Here is a 16,740-nt window from a genome sequence, read left to right as displayed (position 1 = left end):
AATTTCAAGGTTGAAATGATGTCTCTTCAGGTTTTAGTGATGGATGCAACACAGCGTCACATGCAGTCATAAAGTCACAAATTCTGCTTTCCAGTTGGCACGCTGCATAACAATGTGACGAACTGGAGAGATGAGGATCACCTTTGTGCAGTCCTAGGCTGCTAAGTCGGTTCTACTGGTGAATATTAAGATGGTTTTGGGAGCTTTTCCACATTCGTCTAGTTGTTGTACACTGTATGCTGGCCTCAGCCTATACTTCAGCTAACAAAGCAAAAAAATGTAGTTTTCAAAACACATTCACTTCAGCTTCAGCTATGTTGGTTAACAGTAAAAAATAAAACTAATGATAGTAATGCAATAAGTTCATTAATGTTAATAGATGTGAAATTTTGTAAGCAAATAGTTCTACAAGCCATCGGATTTGCGTACTCCTTTTTTAAAGTTTATTCCCTGTTCTTTATCTCCAAAGGGTATTAATGTGGCATTTATACAGATGTCCAGCAATATTTTCTCAGTCATTCCAACCTTTTTTCATATTTTAGAAATTATAATATCCAATTTAAAGCTAATATGTAATGGGAGTACGAATAAATTATTTTTGTTAATAATTTCTAGTTTAATTTCGTAACCCATTGGGTGGCCTGAATTTAACCACAAGAGAATGTTATTTCAGATCATTCAATCAAAAATATGGCATAGTATCATGCACATAGTATTCAGATATGCTTACTGTTTAGGTACCAAAGTAATTTACCTTGCAGATACTAAGATAACTATTGATATTTTGAGATACAGTAAGTTCTGAGTACTTCTTGTCAAATTTAGTTCATGGGGCAGGACACATTTTCAAGCTCACCAAATCGCTTATGTCAAAACAGCAAACAGAGTGAGGTGGCACAGTGGTTAGCACAGTGGACTCGCGTTCGGAAGGATGGCAACTCAATCCCGTGTCCGGCCATCCTGATTTAGGTTTTCCGTGATTTTCATAAACTGCTCCAGGCAAATGCCAGGCTGGTTCCTTTGAAAGGGCACGGCCGACTTCCTTCCCCAATCCAATGAGACTGATGACCTCACTGTCTGGTCTCCTCCCCAAAACAACCTCAGCTCAAAACAGCAAGTTTTGAATCTTGCCCGCTCTTGTAAACTATGAGTGACTGTGCTATCTACTACAAATATAGAACAAAATGCATTTTCGTCTGCTATCTCCTCCTAACCTGATGGATACATTCCAACAGGATTTTCAGTAAAATTCAATGCAATTATTTTGTAGATTTAAAGGCTTATTCCTTCACTATCTGTTCTTTATAGGGCTGCACTGAAACACCATAATTCTTACCATGTGAGAAATGTTCAAAAAGTAATAGAGAAATAAAAATCTCGTGTGTTGTGTTTGTTTCTTACAATTGTTTTGTCTTTATGCTGGTAAACCCGTGTGAAAAATATTGGTGCAGTGTTAAGCATATTGGATATTTAGTCTGTTGTTAGCTGTAGTAAGGTTATTTGTGTTTTGTAGTATCAGTGATTATTGATTGTGTATAAAAATGGAGCAGAGAATTTGTATTAAATTTTCCTGTAAGGGGGGAATGAAGGGGATTAAAGTTCTAGGAATTTAAATATTGCTTTTGGCAAGTCTGTTATGAGTAAACAAAAGGTTTATGAGTGTTACAAGTGTTTTGAAGAATGTCATGAAGATATTGACAGTAACAATTGTCCTTGATGCTCCAGCACATCTTTCATATCATGAAAAAGTGAAAGAAACGACTGTGTATGATCACTGAATCACAGTCCGAGACGTCACTGATGAAGGGATATCAATTGGGTCATGTCATGAAATAGTTTGATGTTTCAGGTAAATTTGTTCCAAAATTGTTGAATTTCAAAACAGAAAAACAGAGAGATAGACACAGAAGTGAATGTAAGTTGCTGAGTAGTCTCCAGGTGAAGTCAACAACAATGCAGAACTACTGAAAATGGTAATAAGGTGTGATGAAACATGAGTTTACAGATATGATGATGAAACTAAGAATCAGTCATTCCAGTGGAAGCATTCCAGATCACTGTGATCAGGAAAAGCTGGACACGTGTGGTCAAATTTGAACATTATGCTCACTGTGTTCTTCAGTTTGAACATTATAGTGTACCATGAGTTTTTGGCACAAGGTGAAACAATCCATCCAAGTTTTGTTAATATAAGAGAGCTTTCTGCCTTGCTGTCTTAATTCCTTTAATTGTTTTATAAATGATAGAGCACAGCAATCAGTTGTCTGTTTTTGCAGGTTTTATTTTGCAAATCCAGATTTTGGCTAGTGCCTAGCCATTATCAATGCACTATTTTCTAGTCTCAATGCGAGTCAGTTCCCTGTTGTTTGAGCATCAGTCACAGTTCTTTGAATCTTTATTTGTATCAACAGTCAATTACATCAGTTTTCTCTTAGAATCTTTCTTCCACTTAAAGATCTCTTCCCCATAAATTCCATTTCATGCAGCATCTTGTGCAAAACATCTTTGTGCAAAGGAAAATTTGATTTTTTTATTTTACAGCGATAAGTAATTTGCATAATGGTTGCACTATTTTTTAATTTATGTAAAATTCCACCATTTGTTGAATTACCAATCCGTAAAGCTGTTTATAATAATGGGTTTCCTCCCAAAAATCTTAGCCTTCTTTCTTGATAATTCCAGTAAACCCTGTGGTATATTTTGATGTAACTTTATAATGATCCAATTGTGGTGAGGCTGACTTTTGTATAAATGGCAGCCCTTTGATAGGAACTGACAATATTAGCCAATATTTCTTTGTGTTGACTCTTTAATTCAAGCTGTCATTTTGTTAGAGATGACTGAATGATATTTTCTCTCTTCTACATACTGTGTTCATTTTCTTGCAAAGTAGTATGCTTATCCATTACTTGTGAACAACTAAGTATATCGTTAAATATATAAACTGAACTGACTGACACCGGTAACTCCAATCACATGAACAGATCAATGTAAAACACTGTACACAGCACTACACTGCCAGACAGGAAATGGACAACTGATCCTTGTATGGCAGTCGCAGGGTTCTTTTGCGAAAGGCCACTTCCTCCACCAAGAGCGCTGTTTGTCCATTCATTTACAGATAGACTATATCAAATGGGTTGTGATCTCTGCTTTGCTTTGGGTTGCTCTTTTTTTTTTTGTCCTTTTAAATGAGTGTAGAGACTAATCATGATCCATCGCAGTGTTAGAGTATGACTCTCACACCACAAGATTGGATCTGTGATTCCTACAACTACATCAGTTCTGCTATCACAGAAGCACACATCACAGGTGTAGGCTCCTAGCCCTGTGAGAGAAAGGTGAAGCTTTTCCTCCTCACTGCTCCTCACCCATCACGTGCTCAAAGTTCTCATTTGTTTGTGCTCGTGATCTACTGCTACATAACATTATCTACGGTTGTGTAGTTGCAGCTGTAGTCTTCAGCCGGAAGTCTGATTTGATGCAGATCCCCATGCTACTCTATCTTGTCCAATTCCCTTCATCTCAGTATAATTACTGATGCCATTGAGGGAACAAGATGCAACCAGCTGCAGATCATAGTGCATGTTGGAACAAACAGTTCCTATCGTCTGAGCTCCAGTGTCATACTTTGATCATTCTTGCTACTGGCAGAGAAGGTTGAGAATACCATCATCGCTGCAGCGTTTAAACGCAGTTTCTAATCTGTGGCATTGTCCCCAGAACTGATCATAGTACAATGGTTCAGAGACAAGCAGGAAGCTTGAATCACAGAATGTGAAGTTTCTGTGACAAGCTACACGTATACTTCCCAGACTTCTGCCTTATGGTTCCCACTAAATGGGTCAGGTGTGCACTACACATCTGAGACTGTTATCAATGTAGCCGACTGTGTGTGGAGTGAATACAACTATTTTTTAGATTGAAACTCTCCATCCAGCCCAGATAATGATAGCTGTACAAGACACAGAAATATTAGTGTAAAATTCAAAGAAATGCCTCCTTCTCTCCACTCCTTCTTTCTACAAATAGTACTGAAATCCACTGCTGAAGTACGTGCAACAAAATGCCAGAGTCTGAAGTTCTCCTAAAAAGCAGTGGAGCTCATGTAATACTAAGAACGAAAAGCCAGTTTCAACCCAAAATTGGTAGTGGTGAGAATTTTAGAGACAACTTAAGTGAGTATCGGGAGGATAGGTTAATGGGAAATTAAGGTGGTGTATTTTTCACAGTAGACAAGAAAGTCAAATCCACCAAGCTAGAAGTTGAAGCTGTATGCAACATTGTTCAGGCAAGACTCCAAATCAAGGGTGGGCAGAAACTTATAATTCAACACTTCTATCAATCAGCAGACTCGCCCTCAGATGTGACTGGGAACTTTAAAGAAAACTTCAGTCCACAAGTTTGTAAGTTCCCCCATCATCACAGGAGCTTTAATCATCCAACACTCAATCAGGATAGATAATTTTCTTAGTGGTGGGTGTGATAAGACATCCTACAGAACATTTCTGGTTACCTTCTCTGAAAACTACCTAGAACTGACAGTCTGAAACCCGACTAATGATGGAAGTGTATCGGATTTGACAGCAAATAGACCTGACCTGTTTGAGGATGTCCACATTGAAACTGGTATCAATGACTATGAGGCAATTTGTAGCAACAATGTTTACTAAAGTACAAAGTGCAACAAAAACAAGAAGAGTTACATGTTCAGCAAACTAGACAAAGAGTGTCATATCTCAGTGAGGAGCTTGAAACTGCTCTCTCAGAACATGAGCCTATAGAGGAACTATAGCTGAAGTTTAAAAGAATAGTTGACCATGCACTTGATAAACCTGTGCACAGCAGAACAGTTTGTGATGGGAGGGACCCCAACGGTGTACAATCACTGTAAAGAAATTTCTTAAGAAACAGAGACTACTGCATAATAGATATAAAACAGAGTAGAGCTACATCAAACAGAATCCAGAATTGAATGTAAGAATATTATGAAAAAGATAGTTGCTGCTCACCATATAGTGGAGATGCTGTGTCACAGATAGGCATGACAAAAAGACTGTCACAAAATAAGATTTTGGCAACAAGACTTCTGTCAAAAATAGACGACACAGACACTCAAACTCACACACACACATGCAAATGCAACTCGCACACACATGCAAATGCAACTCACACAAACATGACCACAGTCTCTGGCAGCTAAAGCCAGACTATCAGCAGCAGCAGCAGGAGCAGCGCATGATGGGAGAGGCAACTGGATGTAGATAAGAAGGCTGGGCTGGAGTGGGGATTGGCAGGGATAGCAGGGTAGGGTGGGGGATGCCGAAGTCATGCTGGGGAGCATGCAGAGATAAGGTGAAGAGGAGGAGGAGATGATGATGATGATGGTTTGTGGGGCGCTCAATATCGTGGTCATCAGCACTTGTACAAGTTCCCAATATTTCCATTTCCATGTCTCAAATAATGATGAGGTGAGATGAGGACAACACAAACACCAAGTCCGCAGGCAGAGAAAATCCCTGACCCGGCCGCAAATGGAACCCAGTACCCGAGATCCAGAGGCAGCAAGGTGGAGACAGGTTAGGGCAGCTAGGTGCTGTCGGGAGGGAGGAAAGGGGGGGGGTGGGGGGTAGCGGAAATGGAGAGAAGAAATAAGACTGGGTGTGTTGGTGGAATAGAGGGCTTTGTAGTGCTGGAATTGGAACAGGAAAGGGGCTAGATGAGCGAGGGCAATGACTAATGAAGGTTGAGGGTAGTAGGGTTACAGGAATAAGAAGTATTTTGCGCGAGAGTTCTCACCTTTGCAATTCGCCCCCAGGGAGCTCGCCACACTTTGGCGGGTTCATGTTTGTCCACCACGGGGCCCCAGCCTTTGCAGAATTTCTTCCCTTCTGTGCTGCATGTCTATCCTCTTGCTATTCTTTTTCCCCTCCATTGGGGAACATGTCTCAGGTATTATTGGGAAAGTTCTGTGTTCTGTTACTGACGTACGAACAGTCTCACCTTTGTTTTTTGCTCCCTTTTCCTTTCTTTTTTCCCTTCTCCTCTCGTTCCTCCACTTCGGTGTTTGAGGATCCTCTTTTTTCCTTCATCCTCCCTGGGCACTCCTGAAGGCCAGCCCACATGTCTGACGCATAACAAGTGACTGGGTAACGCTTAATTCCCAGCCCCAGGTTGACAAGTAGGGTTCACACATACCCCCTAGTGCAGGGCAGGCCCAGAGAGGGGTGACTGCCTGAGCTATTACCTTCCCAAATTGCCAATTGGTCTCTCTGTCAGGTGTTCAGGAGGTGTGACATGAGGTTTGAACGATCACCTAAGGTTGGTGCACACCCTTGTGCAGGGGCCCCCCAGTTGGAAAGAGTGTGCCATTGGAAACTCTGGCAATCATGGGGGATTTCCTCGCAATGACTCATTCATCTTCCCACTCGAAATCTATAAAGCACCAACGTAATGAGGCTAACCATTCAAAGACCCTTCCCACTACACCACAGTTCCTCGTGGTCTCACTTACTGAAGATGGTCAGTCCTTCGCCATGGTAAATCTGTTTATTATTCAGAAAGGTGTTCATACAGTTGCTGGCCCTGTGAAATCCTGCTCCCGTTTACGGAATGGCTCTTTGCTTTTGGAGACCACTTCTGATGCTCAAGCAAAACAACTGTTTGCTGCCACACTTCTCCACAGTTAACTTGTTTGTGTTGAGGCCCATAGAACTTTGAATTCTTCCCATGGTGTTATTTACACCAGGCTGCTCAACAGCTGAGGCCAAAATCCAATCTTACCTCTCTGATCAAGCTGTCATTGGTGTCCATCTTGTAATGAAAAAGGTTGATTCCTCAGTAGTGCCCACCTGCACTCTCTTTTTCTCACCCTCGATAGTGGTGCTTCAGTCCAGGCTCAATGCAGGTTATGAAATTCACCATCCAGCCATACATTCCGAACCTGATGTGCTGCTACCAGTGTCATTGTTTCAACCACACTAGAATGTCTTGTCTACACACAGCCAAATGTGTCACCTGTGGTAGGGATTTGCACGAGGGTGATTGTCCACCTCCTCCTCCTCACTGTATCAACTGCAATCCTCTCAGGATTGTCCAGTGTATCGTGATGAGTCAGATGTTCATGAGATCCGGGTAAAGGAAAAGGTGCCTTACCGAGTTGCTCACAAGTTACTGGCTAGTCGCAAATCCTGTGTTCTCCCATCTGGTACCTATAATTCTGTTCTTGTTGCCCCTCGCTCCATGAAGGACATGGCCATGCAGACTGGCGACCTAAAATTCAGGTCTGAGGTTGTGAAATCGCCCAGTGCTGAGGTAGCATCACCATCCCCCAGTCCAGCTGTGCAAAAAGCCATCAAACTCTCACCTCAATGGGTGCAGCCATCAGCTACACAACCGGTTGGCTGGAAAGGACAGAAGGAGTACTCCTGTGAAGACTTCCTCCATTCCTCTAGCAAAAAACCGCCTGAGTCCTCCTCTATACTGAAGGGCTTGAAGAAGTCCACCAAAGGCAAATGGTCTTCTTCTTCGCCAACTTGAAGATTCTCATTGACAGTGTCACCATGTGGTACCCTAGCCTGGCTGGCCTCTGTATCGCCGGTGTGCACCACCAACCGTTTTTCAGCATTAGACTCCACAGACCGACCGCACAAGCATGCTGATGCTTCTGTGGACCCCATGGAGCAGGATCCTCCTGCTTCTGTGCCCTGTAGTAGCGACTCTACACTGGCTGTCACTCGACATACATCTTTGCCTCTTCATGACTGTCCTCCAATGGAATGTTCGCAGCCTTCAGTCCCACAAAAAGGATTTACGGCTGTCCCCTTGTACTTTGCCTTCAGGAAACGAAATTGCGCCCTCACAACCGCTTTGAGCTTTCACATTACTTCCCAATTCTTTTTGACCTTCCCCCTGAGGTCGGCATTCCATCTTGTGGGGGCGTCATGCTGCTCATACCAGATGACATCCATAGTCAACCCATCTCCCTGACTATCAATTTTCAAGCTGTTGCAGTTTGCCTTTTCCTTCCCCGCCTGACTTTTTCCCTCTGTACCATTTATGTCCCTCCATCATTTGATGTCACCAGGACAGACTTCTGTCACCTTACTGGGCAGCTACCTCCTCCACATTTGCTACTCGGGTACTTTAATGCACATCATCCCCTTTGGGGTTCTCCCAGGACCTGTCAGAGAGGTGCCTTCTTGGCTGACCTCCTTAATCAAATTAACCTCTTATGCCTTAACATTGGAGCACCCACTTTTCTTTCCAATTCCTCGCACACCTATTCCCATTTGAACCTATCCTTTTGCACTGCCCAGCTTGCCCATCACCTTGAGTGGTCCATTCTTTCTGACACCTACTCAAGAGACCATTTCCTGCGTGCTCTCCATTTGCTGACTTCTACCCTATCCACGTGCATGCCCAAATGGCAGCTTACTAAGGCTGACTGGCAGCTTTACTCCTCACTGGCGACCTTTGAAGAACAAGATTTCCCCAGTTGTGATGACCAGGTGTAATATCTCACCAACGTTATCCTTACTGCTGCAGAACATTCCATTCCTCTCACTTCCTCTTTACCACGTTGTGTCCCCGTCCCTTGGTGGACTGAGACATGCTGTGATGCCATTCGCACACATAGACGTGCTCTCTGCATTTTTAACCACCATCCTACAGTGGCAAACTGCATTCATTATAAACAGATGCGAGCAAAGTGTCATCGCGTTCTTCAGGATAGCGAATGAGCTAGCTGAATTCCATTCACAAGTTCTTTTAACAGTTCTACCCCTTCTTCTGTTGTGTGGGCCAACCTCCGATGGCTCTCTGGGACCAAGATCCATTCACCCATTTCCAGCCTCACAGTAGCAGACGAGGTTATTGTGGACCCTATTGCTATCTCCAACACCTTGGGCTGCAATTTTGCAGAAGTTTTGATCTCTTCCCACTATCAACCTGCCTTCCTCCATCGGAAACAAGCGGAGGCGGCTTGGCTGATACCCTTCTCTTCTCCAAATCGTGAGTGCTACAATGCCACCTTTACTATGAGGGAGCTCAATCATGCTTTTTGTTCATCTTGATCCTCCACCCCAGGTCGGATGCCGTCCACATTCAGATGTTGCAGCGCCTATCTATTGCGGGCAAGCACTTTCTGCTCAACACATACAACTGCATCTGGGCAGAGGGCACATTTCCCGGATGCTGGCATTAAGCCACTGTCATACCGATACCTAAACCCAGTAAGGACAAAAACCTTCCTTCTAACTACCGCCCCATCTCTCTTACCAGCTGTGTTTTCGAGGTGATGGAACACATGATTCACGCTCAGCTGGTATGGTGGCTCGAGTCTCACAGTTTACTGATGAATGCACAGTGTGGATTTCGAGTGCAGTGTTCTGCTGTGGAAGTCCCAGACTATTGGCCATTAGGAGAAGGCCTACAACACCTGCTGGAGAACTGATATCCTCCTTATTCTTTACATTTGGGGCTTCCATGGCCGCCTGCCCTGTTTCCTTCAGGCATTTTTACAAGATTGAGTTTTCAGGGTGTATGGGGGTTCTGCCTTGTTGAACACCTTTGTCCAGGAAAACGGTGTGCCTCAGGGTTCCATCTTGAGTGTCGTCCTCTTTGCTATCGCCATTAACCCTGTCATGGTCTGTCTCCCACCGGACGCTTCCAGCTACCTTTTTGTTGATGATTTTACCATCTATTGCAGTTCTCCACAGACCTGTCTCACTGAGCAGCATCTTCAGCGGTGTCTTGATCATCTTTACTCCTAGAGACTAGACAATGGCTTTCACTTTTCCACTGACAAAACAATCTGTATGAATTTCTGGCATCGCAAGTGGTTTCTCCCACCATCTTTACATCTTGGGCCTGTTGCCCTTCCATTCATTGAAACAACGAAATTCCTGGGGCTCACGCTTGATAGGAAACTCTCTCAGCCCTCCCATATATCTTACCTGGCAGCCCGCTGTACACAGTTTCTCAATGCCCTACATGTTCTCAGTGGTACTTCCTGGGATGCCGATCGAACCACCGGACCCTTGTCCATTCGAAACTCGACTATGGGTGCTTTGTTTATGCATCTGCATGCCCATCCCTCTTACGCCATCTCAACACTATTCACCATCGTGGCATCTGTTCGGCCATGGATACCTTTTACACCACCCAGTTGAGAGTCTGTATGCTGAAGCTGCTGAACTACTACTGTCCTACCGTCATGACTTTGTCCTCAGCAGGTATGCATGCCGTTTGTCTGCCATGCATGGCCACGCATCCTATGACTCTTTCTTTGATGATTCCTTCGATTGTCAGTATGTGGCTTGTCCTTCTCTGTTACCTGCTGGAGTCCACTTTTGGCATTTGCTACAGCGGCTTAACTTCGCACTTCCTGCATCTTTCCTGGTGGGTGTGAACCCTTCACCATCTTGGCTTCATGAAGCGGCTGATGTTTACCTTGGCCTTCATTTGCTTCCTAAGGACACTACTGCTGCCTCAATCTATTGCCTTCAGTTTCACAACCTTCACCTGGAATTTCACGATAGTACTTTTGCATACACTGATGGCTCTTGGATTGACCATGGGGTTGGGTGTGCCTTCATTATTGGCATCCGTGTCTTTAGACATAGGCTTCCGGCACACTCCTCAGTATTTACAGGCGAGCTCTTCGCCTTGTATCGGGCCATGGAGTACTTCCAGTAACACTGCCTATCCAATTGTGTCCTGCACTCAGACTCACTGAGTGCCCTTCACAGTCTGTGTGTGCTGTACATTGCCCATCCCTTAGTGCAGCAGCGTATGACCCCAGTTGTTTTGCGCCACAAAAGAAAACAAACGAACCTTTGTAATTCAGAAAAGCTGGTGCTGGTGGGAAGGGCCCATATTGCACAGGCTGTGATGCAGTCATTTCAATGAAGAACATCGTGTTGGCCAGTGTGCTCAGCAGTAGGGTGGTCCAGTTGTTTCTTGACAACAGTTTGTCAGTGACCATACATGGAGACACACAGCTTGTTGGTTGTCATGCCCACATAGAATGCTACTTAGCTTGTGGATCAGATGACTGGTTTCACAGGTAGTCCTGCCTTTGATGGGATAGACGATGTTAGATTGTAGTAGGTGGTTGTAGGAAGACATATGGGACAAGTCTTGCATCCAGGTCTATTACAGGGATATTAGCCATGAGGTAAGGGGTTGGGAGCAGGGGTTGTGTAGGGATGGATGCATATATTGTGTAGGTTTAGTGGGCAGCAGAATACCACTGTGAGAGTTGTGGAAAGGATAGTGGTCAAGACATTTCACATGTCAGGGCACGACAAGAGGTAGTCGATATCCTGGTGGAGAATGTACTTCAGCTGCTCCAGTCACGGGTGGTACTAAGTTATGAGGGAAATGCTCCTCTGTGACCGGATGGCAAGACTTTCAGAGATGGTGGGTGACTGGAAATATAAGGCATGGGAGATTTTTTTTGTACAAGGTTGGGAGGATTATTACAGTCTGTAAAGGCCTCAGTGAGACCCTCAGTGGCAGCTATGGAAGTGAAGATATTGCTGGTGGTTAGTATGTTTGATATAGACAGAGGTACTAATGTAGCCATCTTTGAGTTGGAGGTCAAGAGCTAAGAAGGTAGCTTGTTGGGTTGAGTAGGACAAGGTGAAGTGAATGGGGGAGGTATTGAGGTTCTGTAGGAATGTGGATAGGGGTCCTCACTCTTGATCCAGATCACAAAAATGTCATCAGGGGGCATTTAGGAAGGATTTCTGTAGATGGCCCATGAATAGGTTGGCATGGGATGATGCCATGCAGGTGCCCATAGCTGTACCCCAGATTTGTTTGTAGGTAATGCCTTTAAAGGAGAAGTAATTGTGAGTGAGGAATAGTTGGTTATAGTGACTAGGAAGGAGGTTGTTGGTTTGGAATCTGTTGGGTGTTGGGAAAGGTAGTGTTCAATAGCGTTAAGGCCATGGGCATTAGGGATGTTAGTGTAAAGGGAGGTGGCATCAATAGTGACGAGAAGGGCACTTTGTGGTAAAGGGACAGGAACCGTCGGGAGTTAGTGGAGGAAATAATTTGTATCTTTTATATAGGAGGTTAGATTCCAGGTAATAGGCTAAAGGTGGTGGTCTACGAGAGCAGCCATTCTCTCACTGAGAATACAGTTACCAGCTACAACGGGGTGTCCTTGGTGGTTGGGTTTATGGTCATTGGAAGCATGTAGAAGGTAGGAGTGTGGGGAATGGTAGGGGTAAGGAGAGAGATGGACTGTGGGGGAGAGGATCTTGGACAGGCCTAAGGATTTCGGGAGAGACTTGAGATCCTGCTGAATTTCTGAAATGGGGTCACTGTGCCAGGGTTTGTAGGTGGATGAATCTGGCAGTTGGTGGAGTTCTTCTGCTAGGTAATCCTTGCATTTCAAAACAGTAGCAGTAGAGCCTTTGTCGGCAGGTAGGATTATAAGGTCAGAATCAGTTTTTAGGTGGTGGTTGCAGTTCTTTCTGTGGATGAAAGGTTAGCTTGCATGTTGAGGGATTTGGGGAATGATGGTAATGCAAGACTCAGGTCAAGAAATTCTGGAAAGTTATCAGGGGGTGATCTGGGCTCAGTGAAAATGGATCACAGTTGGCTGGAGGAGTGAACTCAGTCAGGCAGGGATCAGCTTTGATCATTGGTAGAGTCTAATTGGTAGGGTTGGTAGTGAAAAAGTGTTTCCACTGAAGGGACCAGGAAAAGGGTAGAAGTCATTAACAAGTCCTGCATGATTGAATTTGGGAGTGGGACAAAAGGTGAGGCCTATGGAAAGGACTGATGTTTCTGTGGAGCTAAGGCTTCTGGAGGAAAGGTTCATGATAGTGTTTCAGGTCTGTTTAGGTTCTGGATTCTGTGTGGTGGGGGGAGTGAGTTTTGGAGGATAGGGTAAATGTAGAGTAGGTCTACAAGACAGGGTTTGTCGGCTGTGAGGGGACACGGAGGAGGTTTGGAGATTGTTGCAGGTGGTGGGTAGTGGTACTCAAAGGTGGGAGTAGGAAGTGAGCACAGTGGAGAGCTTTTTGAAGTGGCATTGTGCATGTTGCTCTAGTTCCTGGAGGGCAAGAGTTTCATTGTGTTCCAGGAATTTGGGATTGCATAGAAGGAGAATATTACGGATGGAAAGAAGGTATTGCAAGGAGGTCTGAGCTTGATTGATATGGTCTTGCAGGACTATGTTGATGAGGGCTAAGGATCGGTGGATTCTGAACAGAGGGAGGTAATTTTGGAAGGAAGGGTGACAGCCGGAGATGGGTAATTTGATGGTAAAACCATTTGGGGGATTTCATGAGTCATTAACAATGCAGCAACAGTACGTGGGGCTGGGTTCTGGTTGGGGATAAGGAAACTTTTCTGCATTGACACATATGGAAGGAGCAAGGATCCATGGTGGTGGAAATAAACACGAAAAAATACATAAATGGCACAGAATTATGTCCAAAAAAATTCGCAAAAAGACACCCAAATACATGGGAAAAATCATGAAACAGGTGAAACAGGGGGAGAATAAATTAAATCTGAGGGAGTACAATGATACTGAAAGGCGAAAATCCACCAAAATTGCCATGAAGTCACAATGAGATCAAAGAAAAGATACAAATAAAACTATATTTTACTGTGGGTTGCAGGTCTGAGGGTGGATGAGTGTGAAGGAGGGGGATCACAGATGTGACTGAATGAGGTGAAATTAGTAGGTGCAAACTGGGATAGAATGATGGGGGGTGGGGAGGGGATGGTAGGACGAGATAAAAGATCATGTGGCACCAGAAAGTTGCAGGAAATAATGTGCAAAAATGCATGTGAGTGATGCAGGGAGAGTGATCAGTTTGAAGGTATAGGATTAATGATATTGGTGAGAGTAATGTGGTAATGTGGGACATAAGATGCCGCACCAACAATCGGTGTAGTCTTGTAGCTGTCTGTGGTGCGTGGCCGATACAGTAGTGTGGTTCATAAGTAGAACATGCAGTGAGATTTGTAAGGCGACAAGAGGAACACAAGGAAGAAGAGAAAGAAGGATGGACATTGAGTATAGTGATGCATTAGAAAATAGTAACAAAAGAAAAAAGCACTGGGTTAGGATGGAAGAAAAGCCATAAGGCAAAATCAAACAATGGAAAATCCAGAATGGAATGTAACAATATTATGAACAGGGTAGTTGGTACTCACCTTATAGTGGAAGTGCTGAGTCGCAGAGAGGCACAACAAAAAATTGTCAGAAAATAAGCTTTTGGCAATATATCCTATGTTCCTGTAACCCTCCTGGCCTCAACCTTGGTTAGTCATTGTCCTCATCCATCTAGCACTTGCCTGTTCCCCTTCCAACACTTCACAACCCTCTATTCCACAAACGCATTCAGTCAGCCCTACCACACTATCCCTCCCCCTCCCTGCTCTAGCCTCCTTACCCCCACCCGTTGCCCCTCCCACCATGCACTGTGGCTGCTGCTCATGGTGTGGATTCAGCTGCCAGAGAGGCTTTGGTCGTGTGTGTGTGTGTGTGTGTGTGTGTGTGTGTGTGTGTGTTTTATTTTTGACAAAGGCCTTGTTGGCCAAAGCTTGTGACAGTCTCTGTGTTGTGCATATCCACAGCTTAGCATCGCCACTATATGGTGAGTAGCAACTATCCTTTTCATAATATTGTTAGAATACAGCTACAGACAGAGAGATGCCAAATAAAATGCATTTGTCTGTGAAAAGCACAACATGTGAAGCCTTCAATAAGTACTGTAGTGGAATAATAAAGCTCTCTCACAACGCAAAGATATCCTGGTCGTGTGTGGCTGTGAAACCACAGTAAGTGTCCAGACACTTGTGAATGAGAAAAACTGAAATTGAGAATAGCAAAACAAAAGTAGAAACGCTTACTTCAGTTTTCAAATGTTCCTTTACAAAGGAAAGTCTGGGAGTATTGCTGCAATTTAATTACTATTCTATTACAAGAATGAGAGATAGATATGCGACTTGGTGGCATTGAGAAACAGCTGAAGTAATTAAAACTGAACAAAGCTTCGGGGATAAATGGAATCCGTATCAGATCCTTTACAGAATTAACTATAATATCCACAGATTCCTCGAATAAAACACTGTACCCAGTGGATGGAAGAAAATACATGTCAAACCCATCTACAAGAAGGGCACCAGAAGTGACCCATAAAACTACTATCCAATATCCTTGACATCCATTTGATGTAGTATCGTAGAAGATACTTGTATTCTGAGAATTCCAAAAACATTTACAATGTTAAACGCATCTGGTGCTTTCCACACCAGTCATTTATCAAGGCAGTCAGATAGGTGCAGTGTTTCTGGACTTTCAAAAGACATTTGACCCACTACCACACATACACTAATTATCAAAAGTACAATTATATGGGGGCACAAAGATACACAATCGGATTGAAGATTTCTTGGTGGGGAAGACACTTATCTTGGATGGAGAGTCATAGACAAATGTAGAAGTAACGTTCAGTGTGTTCCAGGGAAGTGTTTTGGGATCCTTGCTGTTCATGTTTTATATTAATGATCTTGCAGAGAATGTCTGTACTTACCTCAGACTTTTTGTAGATGAAGTTATCAGTAATGAAGTACTGTCTGAAAAAAAGTTGCACAAGTATTCTGTCAGATCTTGGTAATATTTCAAAATGGTGCAAAGATTGGCAACTTACTTTAAATGTTCAGAAATTTAAAATTTTGCACTACACAACATGAAATAACATAGTATCATATGACTACAATGTCAGTGAGGTAAATTTTGAATTGGTAAACTTATGAAAATATGTGGTTGTAACAATTTGTTGGGGCATGGAATGGACTGATCACATAGGCTCAATTGTAGGTGAAACATTTGCCAGGCTGTGGTTCATTGGTGAAATACTAGAGAAATGCAGTCAGTTTACAAAGGAGATTACCACAAAAGACTTGTGCAACTCGTCCTCGAATATTGCTATATTGTGTGCGACCACCATGAAATAGAACTAACAGGTGGTGTTGAACGTATACAGTGGAGGGCAGCACAAATTATCACAGGTTTGTTTGACCCAGAATTTTCACAGAAATGCCAAAAGAACTGAAATAGCAGGTGCCTAAAGGTACACAAACTATCTTACAAAAGCCGACTTAGAAAACTTGTAAAATGGAATCTAGGAATATACTAAAACTCCCTGTGATTGCTCCTACAGGAATCATGAAGAGAAGATTAGACTAATTACAGTACACACAGAGGTGTTTAAGCAGTCATTCTTCTTGCATTCTGTAGAGGAGTGGAATGGGGAAAAGCTCTAATAATTGATAAATGGTATAGTGGGAAGTATCCTGTGCCATGCAATGCAGTGGTATGCAGGTACAGATGTGGATGTAGTCATTTGAAGTTGCTTATCCTATTCCAGCCTCAATCTCCACAATGTTTTCTCCCTCCTTATCTAGGCTCTTTGAATTAAGACTTCTATAGCTGAACTCTGAATGATATAAAAATTGAGCATAACGTTTTGCTCCTTCTGTTTGGTCCTCAATAGCTTCAAAATTTTGAACAGTGTGCTCTGGTAAACATTGTCAGAAGGTTGTTTGTGTGCTTTTCTTGAGCCCATTTTCTGAAATAAATTGTGTTGTCAGTATTATCCAGTAATAGTGTGCTTCCAGATGTTCTGCAGAGTTGTTTCCATTTTATACACAATAGTTTGATGACACAGCAGAGCAACCAGAAGCTTACTATTAATCAATCAT

The 16,740-nt window shown here is 43.3% G+C and overlaps 1 protein-coding gene across 1 annotated transcript in view; it reads left to right on the top strand.

Moving 5' to 3' along the window:
• Positions 1–16,740, top strand: part of LOC124796239 (venom serine carboxypeptidase) — a 132,249-nt gene that overhangs the window by 88,588 nt on the left and 26,921 nt on the right. The gene's annotated exons all lie outside the window — the stretch shown is intronic.

Source organism: Schistocerca piceifrons, chromosome 4 (genome assembly GCF_021461385.2).
Source record: "Schistocerca piceifrons isolate TAMUIC-IGC-003096 chromosome 4, iqSchPice1.1, whole genome shotgun sequence".
NCBI lineage: Eukaryota > Metazoa > Arthropoda > Insecta > Orthoptera > Acrididae > Schistocerca > Schistocerca piceifrons.
This window is presented reverse-complemented; position numbering and strand designations above follow the sequence as displayed.